This window comes from Marmota monax, unplaced genomic scaffold (assembly GCF_021218885.2).
Source record: "Marmota monax isolate L192 unplaced genomic scaffold, Marmota_monax_Labrador192_F-V1.1 WCK01_AAM20220418_F8-fsc00263, whole genome shotgun sequence".
NCBI classification, from domain to species: Eukaryota; Metazoa; Chordata; class Mammalia; order Rodentia; family Sciuridae; genus Marmota; species Marmota monax.
Genome location: NW_026693408.1, coordinates 1,280,007 through 1,296,149, shown reverse-complemented (window position 1 = coordinate 1,296,149; position 16,143 = coordinate 1,280,007).

The window sequence follows — 16,143 nt, the reverse complement described above, 5'->3', positions numbered from 1 at the left end:
TATTAGTTTGCTTGAGCTACTGTAACTAAAGTCCACAAACTAATTCATCTAAACAACAGAAATGTATTTTTTCACACTTCTGGAGGTAGGAAGTCTGAGAGCAAAGTCCAGCATGACCAATTCCTGGGGAGACCTTTGTTTCTGGTTTGAAGATTCCTTCTCACTATGTCTTCATACAACTTCTCTTCTGTACCTGCACAGGAAAGGGGTACTCTAGTGTCTTTTCCTCTTTTATAAAAAACCTAGTTATATCAGATGATGTCCTCATGCTTATAACTTAAATTACATCCTTAAAGGCTCTGTCTCCTAATACAGTCACATCAAGGGTTAGGGCTTGAATATATGAATTGGAAAAGGGGGGGTAGGTGTAGCACAACTTAGTCCATAGAGTGACCACACCAACTAACTGTACATCTTCACTGACATCTATATAAGCATGGCGTATGCTTTGGTCCAGTTTGTGTTGTTATAACAAAATGAAAGAGGTTTATTTGGCTCACAGTTCTGGTGGCTGGAAAACTCAAACGTCATGGCTGGTAAGAGCCCTCTGGTTACACCACACATGGTGGAAAAACACTGACATGTGAACTTTTGGGAGATAAACAATACCCAAATCATAGCAGCATGAAAATCTCAAGAAATAACAATTCAATAGGTAAGTTGAAATGGGGCTGTCTAGATAAAATAGAAGCTGAAGGTCAAGGCTGCAATGCTTTGAGGATGTGTGGCCTCTGCCTCCTCCCTCCCACACACCACCCTCAGCCAGGACCACCCACCAGCCCAGGGCTGGAAAGGGAGAGAACAGAGCCTTTGGGGCACTCTGACTTAAGTCAGCCTGGTGCCAGGCCACCATGGCCTTGGCCCTCAGCTCCAGGGGCTGTACCCACTCTCTTTCAGGGTGCAGTCTCAGAACCCCCAACCTGGGGGTCTTTTGTCCCTCCAAAGCCACCTGCCTTTCTTGCCTCTCTATCCCACCCTTACCTCCTGGTAACCCTAAGTGTCCACCCTCATGGACATGTGAGGATCTTTGGGGGCTTATCTGTAAAAAAAACAAAATCATACCATATACACCAGCATCAAACAGCTGTCACTTCTTAACACAGCATTCTTACAATAACCACCCTTGCTTAATTGAATACCGGTACTTTTATAGCCATAGGATAAAATCCCCAAGGTAGGATTGCCAGTTTAAAGTTAATGTATCTTTTTAATTGAACAAACTGTCTTCCAAAAGGATTGAACAATTGTCTCTTCCATCCTCAAAGTGCAAGACAGATCCTTTCCCCATGTCCCTGCCAACTGGGATATCACTGCTGCTATGATTTGGATGTGACGTGCCCCCAAAAAACTCATGTGTGAGAAAATGCAACAATTTTGAAAGAGAAATGCTGATTGGATTGTGAGAGCCTTAACTCAATCAGTGAATTTATCCCCTGATGGTGATTAACTGAGTGGTAACTGAAGGTGGGTAGGGTGTGGTTAGAGGAGATAGGTCCCTAGGGATGTGCATTGGGGGTATATATTTTGTATCTGGCGAGTGGAGTGTCTCTCTCTCTCTCTCTCTCCCTCTCTCTCTCTCTCTCTCCCTCTCTCTCTCTCCCTCTCTCTCTCCCTCCTTCCTGATTATCATGTGAGCAGCTTTCCTCCACCACACTCTTCCGCCATGATGTCCTGCCTTACCTCAAGCTGCGAGGAATGGAGCTAGCTATCAATGGACTGAGACCTCTGAAACTGTGAGCCACCAAATAAACTTTTCTTCTTCTACAATTGTTCTGGTTGGGTCTTTTAGTTGCAGCAGTGAAAAAGCTGACTAAAACAGCTGCCAGTTCTGAGTTTTGCTAATCTGATATGAACACAGCACCTCATTGTTTCAATTTGCACCACCTAACCACATTAACCATAAGATGTGAGACTGAGTGGTGGTTGTATGTATATTTTCAGGCCCCTGTGGCACCTGATGGAGACTGGTTTCTTCCCTGAAACCATGAACTCTGAGAATGGATGAAAGGATCCAGGTTGGAGATGAGGGAGGTGGAAGTCAGAGACTAGGGAAAAGCAGGGTGAAGATTTAGAGGACTCTGAGCAAGAGAGACCAAGGTAGGTGAGACAGTAGTATAGACAGGGTGCAGAGAATGCCCAGTGATCAGGATGGTGAGGACAGAGCAGCACCGGGGGCTGTGGATTGGACAAAGGTCATGGCCTAAACATTCCATTTAAATGCTTTTAAAGGGGGCACCTGAACTTAATATTTGAGATTTTTACTCTAACTCAGCTCTGTCATCAACTGACCATCACCTTAGGCATGCACACCCCTTCTCCTCTGAGCCCCAGTTTCCCTATCTGTAAATGAAAGAGGTGGCCTAGTTGATTTTTTCAGTACTTTTAGCTCAAGAATATTGAAGTGACTTAGTAAAAACCTGATTCTTTGTGTGTGTGTGTATGTGTGTGTGTGTAGGTATGTATATGTTATACAAAGATTAGCTCCTTCCTTCCTTCCCAGTTTTTTCCTCCTCCTCCTCCTCCTCCTCCTCCTCCTCCTCCTCCTCCTCCTCCTCCTCCTCTTCCTCCTCCTCCTTCTGACAAGGGTGCCAAGAACATACATTGGGCAAAGGACAAACTTTTAAATGGTGCTGAGAGAAATGGATATGCAGATACAGAAGAAGGAAACTACATCCATATCTCTCACTATATAAAATAGTAACTCAAAATGGATCAAATATAAGACCTGAAACTATTAAAATAAACAGGGGAAACACTTCAGGATATTGTTATAGACAAAGACTTTTTTATTAGACCCTAAAAACACAGGCAACAAAAGCAAAAATAGCCAAATGAGACTATATCAAAGGGAGAAAAGTTTTAAAGGCCATAGGAGCCCCAAGAGGAAATTCCTACAACAGGCAGTTTTACAAAGGGAATTTCCAAGAACTAGTTCCCTAAGCCTTAGGTCCTCTGCCAGGGTGTGTATGTGATGGAGTTTAGAGGTTTGGTGAGAGGTTGACCTCAGAGCAAGCTGAGCCATCATGAGACTGGGGAAAGGGGAAGTTCTTCCCACCCCTGTCCTTTCAGGACCTTTTCCTCTTAGGGTCCCTACGCACTTCCCAGGTGCCCATGCCAGGATTCTGAGAAGTGTTCTTGTCTCCTCCCCTTTACTTTTTCACCATTCAACCCAAGGAAAAGACCCTGTGCAATCTTCTTGAAAGACCAGACAAGGGACATCACAGCAACAGCACCTGCATCATGACCAGGAGAACCAAGGCCATGGGATGGTGCCAGGTTTGTGACCATATTCCAGCATCAGGTCCACGGCATGGGAGTCCTGAGGACTAGGTGAGAGGCTGAGGTGAGACACGGGCCATGGGTCCTCCACCAGACAGTGACTTGCCAGTCAGAGGGGCATTAGCAGCTCTGGCTTCTGAGACATTCACTACCTGCAATAAGAAGTGCAGAGTTCAAAGGGCATGGGAAGAGGGTCCAAGAATCTATGAACTGCATGTTCTCTCTGATATGTGGATGCTCACACACAGTAAGGCGGGGGGAGGAGGGAAAAGTAGAAGTTCAGTGGATTAGACAAAGGGGAATGAAGGGAAGGGAAGGGGATGGGAATAGGAAAGAAAGTGGAATAAATTGGACATAACTTTCCTACATTTACATATGAATATATGACCAGTGTAAGTCCACATCATGTGTGGATATTGTTATAGACAAAGACTGGGATCCTAATTAGAATAAGTTATATTCCATTTGTGTATAATATGTTAAAAATCCACTCTATTGTCATGTATATCTAAAAAGAACAAATAAATTAAAAAAAAAGAATCTATGAACTGCAAAGCCATCTATCCACAGGAACCCTCACCTCTGAGCCATTGACCGAGATTGAAACAATGATAAATATTGTGTCACCTGAGGGTATTGAAAAGAGATGGCATTTAAGATGGAAAGTGACTGACAACTAGACTTGCTATGGTCTGAATGTGTCCTGAAAATCCATGTATTCAAAACTTAATCCCAAAAGTCATATGATAATGGTATGTAAAGGTGGGGCCTTTGGAAGGCAATTAGGATTAAGTGAGGTCATCAGAGTTGGGAACCAATAATGGCATTAGTAGTTTTATAAGAGAAAGAGATCTGAGCTGGCACACATGTCCTGTGTTGCCATGTGAGGCCCTGAGCCATGTAATGATGCAGCCAGAAGCCCCTTCCAGATGGGTCATGCTCTTGGATTTCCCAGCCTCCCAAACCATGAGCTAAATAAACCTCTATTCTTGGGACTGGGGTTGTGGCTCAGTGGTAGAACGCTCACCTAGCACGTGCAAGGCCCTGGGTTCGATCCTCAGCACCACATAAAAATAAAGAAAGAAAATAAAGAAAAAAAATTAAAAATGAACCTGTATTCTTTATAAATTACTCAATCTGTGGTATTCAGTTATAGCAACAGAAAACAGACTAAGACAAGACTGTTTATTACTGAAGGGCCAGGCTGTGTGGAGAGATGGACAAAATCAGCAGACTGGATAGTCAGTTGTGCCAGGACTGAGTTGCCTTCCACAAGAGCTTCCAGGATGGACCTAGGAATCAGAGAAAGAACTTTCCATTCTACCTCAAACCCCCACCCTGTGCTCTGCCAGTCTCATCACCTCTTGGCATTTCTCCTCTAATGAGATGTTTGGAATTGCCTCCTTTGCTAATTCAGGCTCTAATGGAGATGTCCTTGTCCTCGGCCATCCAGATCATTAGTGAAAAGGTTAATGGCTCTCCCACCAAGCTGACAACCCAGGAATTTCAGGACCTGCTCTACTCTGTCCACATCCCCAGGCGGCAGCACTGAGCCCATCAGACACGGGTTTGAGCATCGTAGACCCCATCTTCAACAGAGACGGGCTGAAGCAGCCCAGAGTGTTCAGATGATGGAGGGTCAGGAAGGAACAGTATCTTTAATATCAGGGGGAATAAAATTCATGTGACTGTCCCAGCTCTGCCTCTGGGCTACCTCCAGGGGTTTCTCAGCCTGTACTGCAGGAACAGGCCTTTCTCTTCTTCATATGCTGTCCCCAGGCTGGCCTGCCTGCATGCCGGCCAGCAGCCCTCTGCAAGCCACCCTTGCAGACTTGCAAGAAGGGGTCTGCTCCTTCTCCCTGCCTACAAATCATGCCTTTGGTGGAGATCGACTCAAATCTTCAGAAATGTTGTCAGCACTCCCCAACCACACCTCATTTTCCCTTGCCTCACTGTGATCACATAATTGTCTGTAAAATGGATCAGAGGGACAATAAGCAGATGCACCCAGCTCTGATTGGAGCTGCTGGTCTGAATGGCCTGCTCTGCCCTGTGTACCCCTCCCTGGGCACTGCCTTGAAACTTGCATCTCCCTAGACTGGAATCAGGTGCTCCTTCCTATGCCTCTGCAAGAACCACCCCTCACCTGGCTTGACCTGAGATCCATTGCTGCCCTGAAGCCAGGGGCAAGATGTATAGAGAGGATATACAAAGACAGGGACCATAGTCACCCTGACCCCTGCTCATTCGGCTGGCCACCTTCTACCTTCCAAGAACTGCTCATAACAAATAAGTGAGAGGAGACTTTGGGAACCTAAAGAGCATCTGTTCCAGCTTTCATTTCTGGTGGGCTGGACTCACAACATCAGGAGGTTCAAAGACTGATGTTGGGAGAGAAAGCCCATACTGTAGCAAGTACAACCAAGGAGACATGCTCTCCCGCCTTCAAATCCTACAAAACCCAGTTGCCTCATGGTGCTGCCCAGTAACACTGCAGAGGCCAGCTCTCCATTCACTCTCACCCCATCTGCTCACACATGTGGTGCAAGGGCTCACAGCCACACAGCATCCATCATGTCCTATACAGACCTCCAGGGAAGACTTTATGTGTCCTCCAGACAGACCAAGGTGTGTCTTATGCACATCTGAGCCACCAGTACCGACAAGGCATCCTCAGTTACGATTCTTCCTCTCCAATCTTTCTTTGGCCTTTGCTTGGGGTAGGGGAGGGGTGACTCTTCATCCACCACCTGCATATATCATCTCATCCTCCCATATTTAAGGCCCAAAGTCCAATTCCACAGCACCTTGAGGGTCCCTCTGGCAGCACACCTAGCAGGTGTGACTAAAGTTCCCCATTTCCTACCTTATCTGGTAGTTCCTTGAGGGTGGAGGGGGCTCTGGGGTCAGCCCTAAAATCAGCAGCTTCAGGCCATTCTCAAGCACAATCCAACACATGAATGGGTTGGTTTTCTCCCCACAGAGCTTATGAATTTTTTTTTTTTAAAAAAGGACAACATTTAACCCTTAGGGAATGATGGGACCTGAATTGTGATCCCTCCTTCCTCAAATTCATGTGTGAGGGTTCTGACCTTCAGTACCTCAGAATATGTCCACAGGTAGGGCCTTTAAAGTAGTAATTATGATACAGTAAAGTCATGTCAATGGGCCTTAATCCAAAAGGACTAGTCTCCACATAAGAGGAGATTAGAACACAGAATTTATCTTGCAGAGAGACAACCATGTTATGACCCAGGAAGAGGACAGCCAAGAAGAGGGGTCTCAGAAGAAACCAACCCTGCCAACACCTTGATCTTGGATTTGTAGCCTCTAGGCCTGTGAAACAATAAATGTTGTTTTAGTTCCCTGATCTGTGGATTTCATTATGGCAGCTCTAGCAACCTGATCCAGAAGGAGTTCACATGGAAAATTAGACTGGCCATTTCTCTGGAAAAGCCCAAAGAGGGGACATCCAGAGCCATATCCTGATGTGCAGCAGCTGGCTGGAGTCAAGAAGTGGCCACTCTCTCTCCATAGGCTTGAGGTTCTCCATGCCCTCCTAGGCCTCTTGGTCCTGGGAACTTTCAAAATGGTGACTCCCAGACCTCAACAAAGGGGCAGCTCATAGTGAGCCTGTGCTCAGCACTGAAATTTAACCAGGAAGACGATTCCTCCTGACCTTATCTCCTACCACAGGTAAAGGGTAGGACTCAGCCTTCCAGGTAGCCTCACCCTGCTCTGAAGGCAATCTCACCCCTGCAATGAGAACCTTGCACCTGTCAGGGTTTTGGAATTGGCCCAGCATCCCAGTCCATTCTCCCTAAGCTGTGTTAAATATCAGCTCTGGCACAGTTGATTGACAGACAATGAAGTCACATTTCCCATACTAAATGGGACCCATGGGACCCATCTCACATGGTGCCATCGGGGTCCACCCAACTGTATAGGCTGCTCAGGATCCTGGCTCCTACCAGCTTCCACAACTCCTCCCACTGCAGGTAAGGGAAACTCCCAGAGCTAGAGGCAGCTTAGAGTAGGGCAGGCCCTCATCTTCCCACTCTGGACAAACAGGGGTGTCCAGTGAGAGGACTTGAAGGTAATTCCCCTTCTTTAAAGGCAAACATGAAGGCTGCTTTATTCATGGGGGTGCACAGACCCCAAGGGCACCAGGTAGGATGAGTAGCGAAGTTGATGCTTGCAGGAATGTCTAGTGACCACCAGTTGATCACATTGGAGCCAGTGGAATAGATGGAAGGGAAAAGAGAGCCATGGGCCTCAGGAAGCTGTGTGTAGGTACAACCCCTCATGTAGGGGAATGGGGGTCTGGGCCCAGAAGGATTGCTGTCCAGGAAAAAAAGAATGGGGCATCCTAAGCCAGTGCTGTACAATGCTGCTGTCACGTCCTAGCCAGAGCCTACCATCTACACCCTGCACATCTGGTGGTCACCTGGTTCTGTTGCATTGACCTCTCAGGCCACTCAACTCTCTGGTCCCTCATGCCCAGCCAAACAGGCTGCTGCCTCCTGCCCTCAGTTCCAGATCACCCAAGAAACTTTCCAGTTTTGCAACCAGCCTGCAGCCTGCCCTCCTCCCTCCCCTCCCTGACTCGTTCTGCCCTGCAGGTGCTGGCTCCACCTTCTCCCTGTGCCTCCCAGAGGCCCACCTTCCAACGCCCTGGATAGCCCCTATTCCTGAGAGACACCCACCTCTTCTACCTTGCCTGAACTACTTCTTCCACCTGGAATGTCCACCTTTAATTTCTAACCCAATCCTGCCCACTTGAAAGGAAAAAAGGCCATAACCCCTGGCAAAAACAGGGCCCCATTCCCTAGCTGGGACACTAGGAACCAAAAAACAGCATTTATCACTCTCACACGGGTATGACATTGTCCAGCCTCAGGAAATGAGTTCTCTCAGGCATTGCAAAGGGTATATGAATCAGGGATAATGTGGCCATTTAAATCTGTTTGGAGTCATTTGGCATCTTCATCCTTCCCCAGGGATAAGGATTCCCTTGTTTGTACCCAATTTGGCCTGCCTATCATGGAGAAGGAGGAGATGAGGGGCCCACTCCCATCAAGGTGGAATTCCTTATTTCATTGTCTAAGGGATCCAGGATTAATACATGAAAATCATAGAGAAAAACAGTTATCAGGCCCTTCCCTGGGTTCACTTAGAAAGGGTGGCAAGTAGCAAGTTTATATAGGAGAGAGATGAGATGGGGGCTTGAATGTAGGGCCTGTCTCCCCCCAGTTCCTGCTGCACATTTTAGAGATGGGGGCACAGACCTCTGAGTTAGTATTTCTCTTTTTGGTGTCCTCTACCCACACGCTGCAAGAGATGGTCTCCTATCTCTCTCACCCTCAGGGTTCCCCCAGTATATGAAGAAATGGGACAGGCTCATAGTGCCTGCAGTGACCTGCCTTGGGGACGTAGGGGCCCCTCCTCCAACACAGGGGCTGAGACCCAAGGCTCCACTGCCTGCTCTTCTGAGTTTTAGGATGTCATCAAAAAGATGAATCTAAAAGAAAAATCTATTAAAATTAAAATTAACACTCCGCATGCCCCACGAGACTGCAGTTCTTCATATCTACCTTGGCGAGAAAAATCTTGCCCGTGTGCCCAAGGGGGCCTGCGCAAGATTGCTCCCTTCAGTGTAGTATATAATAGCAAAACATCAGGAAGGATGGAAACGTCCAATCAGCTGCAGCCAGCTGAGTGCGCTGGGTTCCCACACTGAGAGGGAAGTGCTACTCACCACCAGCACAGACTCTTTCCTGCCTTCCTTCCTTTCTCCCTCCTTCCTTTCCTTCTGCCCTCCTGTCCTTTCTTTTGAAGATAAAGCAAATGAAATTTATTGACAGTTCAAAAATCTGCAAAACGCCGTCTATAAGATTCACCTAATGGACATACGTGGAACATGGGTTTTAAATGACATTTTTCAGCATACCTGCACAGATTTTCACTCATGCCGTTGGGTGAAGGATGCAAGCCACCATGTAATGGCTTGAAAGTGATTCCATTCATACACAGCAACAATAGAATTCCACTACTCCCCTGGGTTGGTGACCAGCTCCACAGTCATTCCCAGGAAGCCCGACGCTCACTCCACACAGAGGGCCCTCAGTTCTCTGGGTCAGGTGAGGTTTGTTCTCCCCACAGACACTTTGTACTGTCACCTGCTCTTGAGGATTCTGTCCACACACTCTTCAAAAGGTGCTGTATAACCTACTCTGGGCTGAGTCCTGGGGTTTGAAAATTCACAACAATAGTTAAAACTCTTATTAGTTTGTGGGGGCTGCTATAACAAAGTCCCACAGACTGAGGGGCTAACAAACAGAATTAAATTCACTCACCTTTCTGGAGCCTTGAAGTCTAAGATTAAGGTGTGGGCAGGCTGGTTCTCCAGGGGCCTCTTTTCTTGGTTTATAGATGGCTCTCTTCTTGCTGTGTCCTCACATGGTCTTCCCTCTGTGTGTGTCTGTGTCCTAATCGCCTCTTCTTATGACACCAGATACGTTGGGTTAGGACCCACCCTAATGGTCTCATTTTACCTTAATTGCCTCTTTAAAGTCCTATCTCTGGATGGGGGTAATATTCAGTGGTATAGCATTCGCCTGGTGTGTGAGGCCCTGGGTTCTACCCCCAGTACTGAAAAGAAAAAAGAAAAGAAAGAAAACATAGAAGCCAGTATCCAAACATAGTCACTTGCTGAAGTTAAAAATGTCAACACATAAATTAGGGGATGCCACAATTCAATTCATAACACTTGTTGAGCATTTACTATGTGTGAGGCAATATTCTAAGTGCCTTATCTCATTTAAAATTTCTATCAACAATCCTCTGAGGTCTGAACTATTTTATCCTCCTCATGTTACAAAGGCTCAGAGAGGTGAAGGCCATTGTCCAAAGTCACCCTAGCTATAGCACTGCCTGATGCCCCTATTACTGTAAGTACTTCATTTTCCTTATTTTTCCATCATTTTAATGGACATGATAATTGTATGTATTTATGGGGTACATTAGAATTGAACACAGGTATACAATATGTAATGATCAAATCAGGGTAATTATCATTTCCATGCATCATTTCTTTGTGCTGGGAAAATGCCAATTCCTCTCTTCTTGTTCTTTATGAAATATATAATAAATTGTAACATCGCCACCCTACTGTGCTACTAGACATTAGAACGTAGAGCTGCTTCTTTTTCTCCACTGCCTTCTTAGGACCTACACTTGTTTGTGTGTGTTTTGTATGTATCTCTTCACGGAAGGTGGCTCCCTGAGGGTAGGAGTTGATTGCACCATACCTGATGCCCAGCACAGAGAGGGTACTGGGTGACAAAGCGATAGCCAGTGAAGATGGTCTTGAAGGATAACAGCCTCCCATGAGGCTTCTTAACACTCAGTTCATAGCAGAGCCCTCTGGTTCCTTGGCAGCCATCCTCATCTCCCCAGGCCCCAAGCCTGCCCAAATACAGGCGCCGCAGAGCCACAGAAACGGCACAGGCCTTTGGTAAAAATCAATGCCATTGCCAGCGAGCAGCTGGGCCGAGCTTCCTGGGGCTCCACGGTATCCCAGCAACAACACGCACATCCCCTTGTCTGCAGGCTCCTGAGAAGATACTGCTCTCAGACACCAGAGCCCAGCTCGTCCCAGCTTGGGAGAGGGCAGCCTCCAGCCAGGCTAGAGTGGGCTGGGCAGATCCCAGGGCTCCTGCAGGCTCACTTCCTGGGCCAGAGACAGACCCACATTAGATGAGGCTGAGAAAGGTAGACAGGTCAAAGAACCCACCCCTGGACTCCCCCAGCTCTACTGACCTCCTGGTGGGCAGTTAATCCTCTTTGATCAGGGCAAACCGCAGGGAGTCCTGTCTGCAATAGGAGCAGTTACAATTTAACAAGGGTCTTTAAATAGGTGCATGTTCAGGAGGCTTCATGGAGATGCAATCAGGAAAGTATCATCCCCATTGATTTATATCCATTACTGAAGAGGGTGCTGAATCTGGAGGTAGTTGAGAGAGTCTGGGACCCATCCCCTCCCTGTCTGCTCGAGGGCTTCAGCTTGTGTGGTCAGGGTGCCCATTTCCAAAGCCAGGGAGCTTAGCTGGCCATGAAGCTTCCTTTGACATTCTGCCAGGGTGGGGCTGCCAGCCACTGGCTCACCCACTCATCTGGATTCACATATTTTTAATAACCTTCTTTGACTATTCTTCTGCTTTGTTTGTCCTGTTAGCTGATGCTGTTTACTCCTCTACTTTTAACTCTTAAAAATTTGTTGTAATTCTTTTCCTGTTTTATTTCCGCCTTTTATTGTGGAAGCTGGCAGCTCGTTTCATCTGGTTTATTTATTTTCCTTTTCTTATATTTACAGTTTTTGCTCTATTTTCATCGTGTTGTATTTTGGATAATTCTCTTTTTCTATTGGCCCTGTCTATGGTGGAGGAAAGAAGCCAGGTCTGGGGACTGAGCTAGTGACTCGTCAGCCTCTTAGAGTTACTTTAAATCTTGAAGCCTCTGTTTCTCTCTATAAATAAATACATAAAATGGGGATGGTCATACCCATAGGAAGATTCATACCTGTGCAGAGCTGTTAACTTAAAGCACCTGGCACAGGACACCTCCCACCCAACTTCCTACCCACACCCACCCCCGCCACTCCCAGGAACAGGTGCATGGTCATTGCCTGCAGATGGGATGACCATGAGTCTGGGATTCTGGTATGTACCAAATTATGAGACCAGTGGTTTTCTTTTTCTTCCCACATCTGGGAAGTTGTGAAGAGGGACTTCTACAAGCCAGGGAAACAGGATGCAGTCCAGGCTCCAGTCAGTGGGACCTGGAACAACCCTTGCCCTCCTTGGGAAACTGCCCAGCTCTGATTGGGAGGGGAGCTGCCAGTAAAACTCAGTGCCCCACCCCCCTGCTATAGGATTGGAGAGGTGAGCTGTACTAGGCCAATCAGCATCCTTCCCCAGTGCTTTGGCTATGGGTGGGAGGCATTTCTTTCTGGAAGAGAGGATGTGAAATGTAAGTCTGCAGTGATCAAGGGCCTACTGGGGAAGAAGTAGGCCTGGGGTAGTCCCCAGAGACGGATAGGGGAAGGTCTGAGCAAACTGATCCCTAGTGCCAGGGTCCTTTGATTGAAGTTTGATTCCCACCAGGCTCACAGCTAGAGGGGAATTCATTTCAGGATGAATTGTGCCTAGAGTCTTTCACCCATCTAATTTAGATGATACTCTGAATTTTAGACTCTTTATGTGTATGTGAACTGAAGATTAAACCCTTCAGTCTCACACATGTCAGGTTACACCTTCTACCTCCACCCCTTTTTTAATGAGTTTCCCAAGTTGGGCTTAAATGAGTGATTCTCCTGCCTCAGCCTCCTGAGTGTCTGGGATTATAGTGTGTGCCATAATGCCAGAATGGATTTTGGACTTCTTTTTTTTTTTTCAGTATTGGGGATTGAACTCAGGGGTACTAGGCCACTGAGCCATATCCCTAGCCCTATTTTGTATTTTATTTAGAGACAGGGTCTCACTGAGTTGCTAAGTGCCTCACTATTGCTGAGGCTGGCTTTGAACTCGGGATCCTCTTGCCTCAGCCTTCCAAACTGCTGGGATTACAGGTGTGTGCCACCAGGCCTGGCTGGGTTTTAGATTTCTGAGTTGATGCTGGAATAAATTAAGATTTTAGGGGCAATTAAGCTGAAATAATTGTATTTTGCATGTGACATGAATTGGGGGGAACCAGAGGTAGAATACTATGGTCTGTGTTCCCTCCCAGATTCAGGTATTGAAACTGAATTGCATTGCAAGAGCATGAAGAGGTGATTAGGCCATGAAGGCTCCTACCTCGTGAATGGGATTAAGGTTCTCATATAAGAGGCTTCACACAGCTTGGTTCTCTGGCCCTTCTATCTTCTGCCACATGAGAACTCAGTGTTCCTCCCCATCCCAAGGATGCAGCAACAAGTCACCAACTTGGAAGAAGAGAGAAGCCCTCACCAGACATCAATCCCACCAATGCCTTGATCTTGTACTTCCCAGCTTCCAGAAGCATGAGAAGTAAACTCTTATTCCTTATAAATGACACACTCTCAGATATTTTGTTACAGCAGCACAAATGGACTAAGGCAAAGCTAGTTTAAACTAGGATTTGCAGCCAAGAATCCTCATTGAAACAGTCCATGTTTCTGCCAGGACCTTGGAAATGGGCTCCCATAAACTGAGTACCTTGTTCAGTTCAGATGGGCTAGGGGTTGGGGTGGTCCCCAGGGAAAGCACCTACCAGGAACAGATGGCTTCTCTTTAGGAAAGCAAAAACCCCATTATGGACCAGCTCATGAGCTTAAGCTGTGCATGGTTTCCACATGCTAAATGAGCAGATTCCTATAGGGGGACATGCAGGCAAGTGGTACCCAAGAGGAGGGGGCCACAAGCCCAGGTGGGTAGTACATCCAGATGATCCATGAAGTCTGAGCCTTGACCACTTGAAGGTGACCAGGGTGTTCTCTGAGAGCCTGGAACAGTGGGTGAGGAGTTATGAGGTCTGTGTCCAGTCAATCATCCTCTTGATCCATGGCATAAGCACTTCCTCAAAGCAAGCTCCAATCTGAAATGGACCCAGCTCCCCAAGAAAGGGGCTGAAGGCAGGGAGTCAGAACCCAGACAGCAATATAGGATGTCAGATGGCTGGGGTCAGCATAGGAGATGGGGAGAAGAGCAGACAGGCCCACTAGTTGATGGACTCTCTGCCCCAGTCAGAAGTGACATTATCACATTCAACAACCAGACTCAGATGTATGATCACAGTCTGGTCAGTCAGCCCTCTCATCAGGGCAGAGGGCAGAGAGGATGCCAGAGTCCTCTTCTCAAGCAATCATAGAGGATGATTGTCAAGAGTAGGGCAGGCTGTTTGGACAGCTATGGCATGGGGGCTTCTCAAGGGTGGGAACCTTTCTGACAGGGGCATATTCCTTTTTGACCTGAAGTTGAGCTGATGGAGGACACATCTTCATTGATTTAGAAGGTTCTATTGGATCTAGAACTGCCTTTTTTAAAATATATTTTTTCATTGTAGATGGTCACGATGCCTTTATTTTATTTTTATGTGGTGCTGAAGATTGAACCCAGTGCCTCATGTGTGCTAGGTGAGTGCTCTACCACTGAGCCCCAACCCCAGCCCCTAGTGCTGCATTTCTGATTACACCTCTTACTCTCTTCCTCTGGATTACTTTGCTCCCCAGTCACTTCATGGTCTCCCTACGCTTCCTTAAACAAGCCAGGCACATTCCCACCTTGTCTACCTGAAACTCACTTCCACTAGCTAGCTGTATGACTTCTTCATTTTCTTCAGGTGTCAGTTCCACTATTCAACTTCTCAGTTTGGCTACCCCAGAAACCCCATATAAAACATGGTTATCCCTCAGTATATACAGGAGATTGCTTCTGGTATATACTATGGACATAAAAATCTGCATATGCTCAGGTCCCTTATACAAAATGGCATAGTATTTGCACATAACTTACACCCATACCCTAATATACTTTAAATCATCTCTAGATTGCTTATAATTCCAATAAAATGTAAATGCTATGTACATAGTTGTTATACTGTATCATTTAGGGAACAAAAACCAAGAAAAAATCAGTACATGTACTGCACAGATGTATTTTTTTAAAAATATATCCCATCCATGTTTGGTTAAATCCATGCATGTGCAACTCATAGATGTGGAGGGCTGACTGCAGCCATTTTTTAATCCAGCATACCTGTTTATTCTAACCCCCTCACTCACTTAACATTTCTCCTTAGCAGGTATCACTTATCCAACATACTTTGCATTTATCTGTTTTCTCTCTGTACCCACTAGAATGTATGTTCTCCATTTCGTTGTTTTTTTTTCCTTCCACTGCTGTATGGTCAGTGTCTAGGACCCAGAAGGAGTCTATTTGTTGAATAGTAAGTAGATAATGCATTGACAAGGGAGCTGTTCTAAAAAGATGTTTTTGAGCTAAGACCTGAATGACAGAAGCAGCCAGCCATTTGAAGATCTGGATGAAGATCTCCAGAGAGAGGAACCAAAACTGCAAAGGCACTGGGGCAGCAACAAGACACAGAAAGAGGCCTATGTGACCAGAGCAGAAAGAGTGTAGGGAGAAGGAAGTCAGGTGAGAACAAAGCAGCAGTACAGGTTTTGTGAGCAGCACTGAGGCATTTGGGGTTTATCCCAGATGCCTTTGGAGAGTTTTCAGTGGGAAAATGAGTTAACTTGATTCATGTTTTGAAAATGTCACTCAGGCTCCTGTGTCAACAATTTATAGAAGCAGAGCCGAAGAAAGAAATTCATTAAGAGGCCACAGAGATGTCTAGGTAAGGGATGACTCCATCCAGGATGGGGGACAGGGCAGTTGGGTGGGCTGGGAGCAGGAAGCAGAGTCAGAGACTGGGAAAGGCCCACACTGGATTGGGGAGTCTTTCCAGTTAGCAGCTACCCCCACTCTTTCTTTTATCCAGCACTTTGGTGTTTCCACTCTGGGAGCCCACAAGTGCTGAGAAGCTTCTGGCAGCTCTGAGGATGGGAGGAGATCAGGGAGGGCTACATTAAAAAGGGACATCTCCTGCTGTGAAGGACTTTTCTGCACCATACCCACAGTGTTCCTCTGTTACACCAGGACCCTTCTACTCCCAAATAGTGTCCTTGTCTGGCCCAGAAGGCAGCAGCAGCAACAAGACCCCTACTAGTGCTACAGCAGGAAATATCATCATGAATCCAGAAGTGCAGGCTCCTCTGGGCCTGCAAGCCCTGCCCACTGTGCTGTGAGAGTCCAGAGTGGGAGGAACTGGAATATCTGAAGGGGG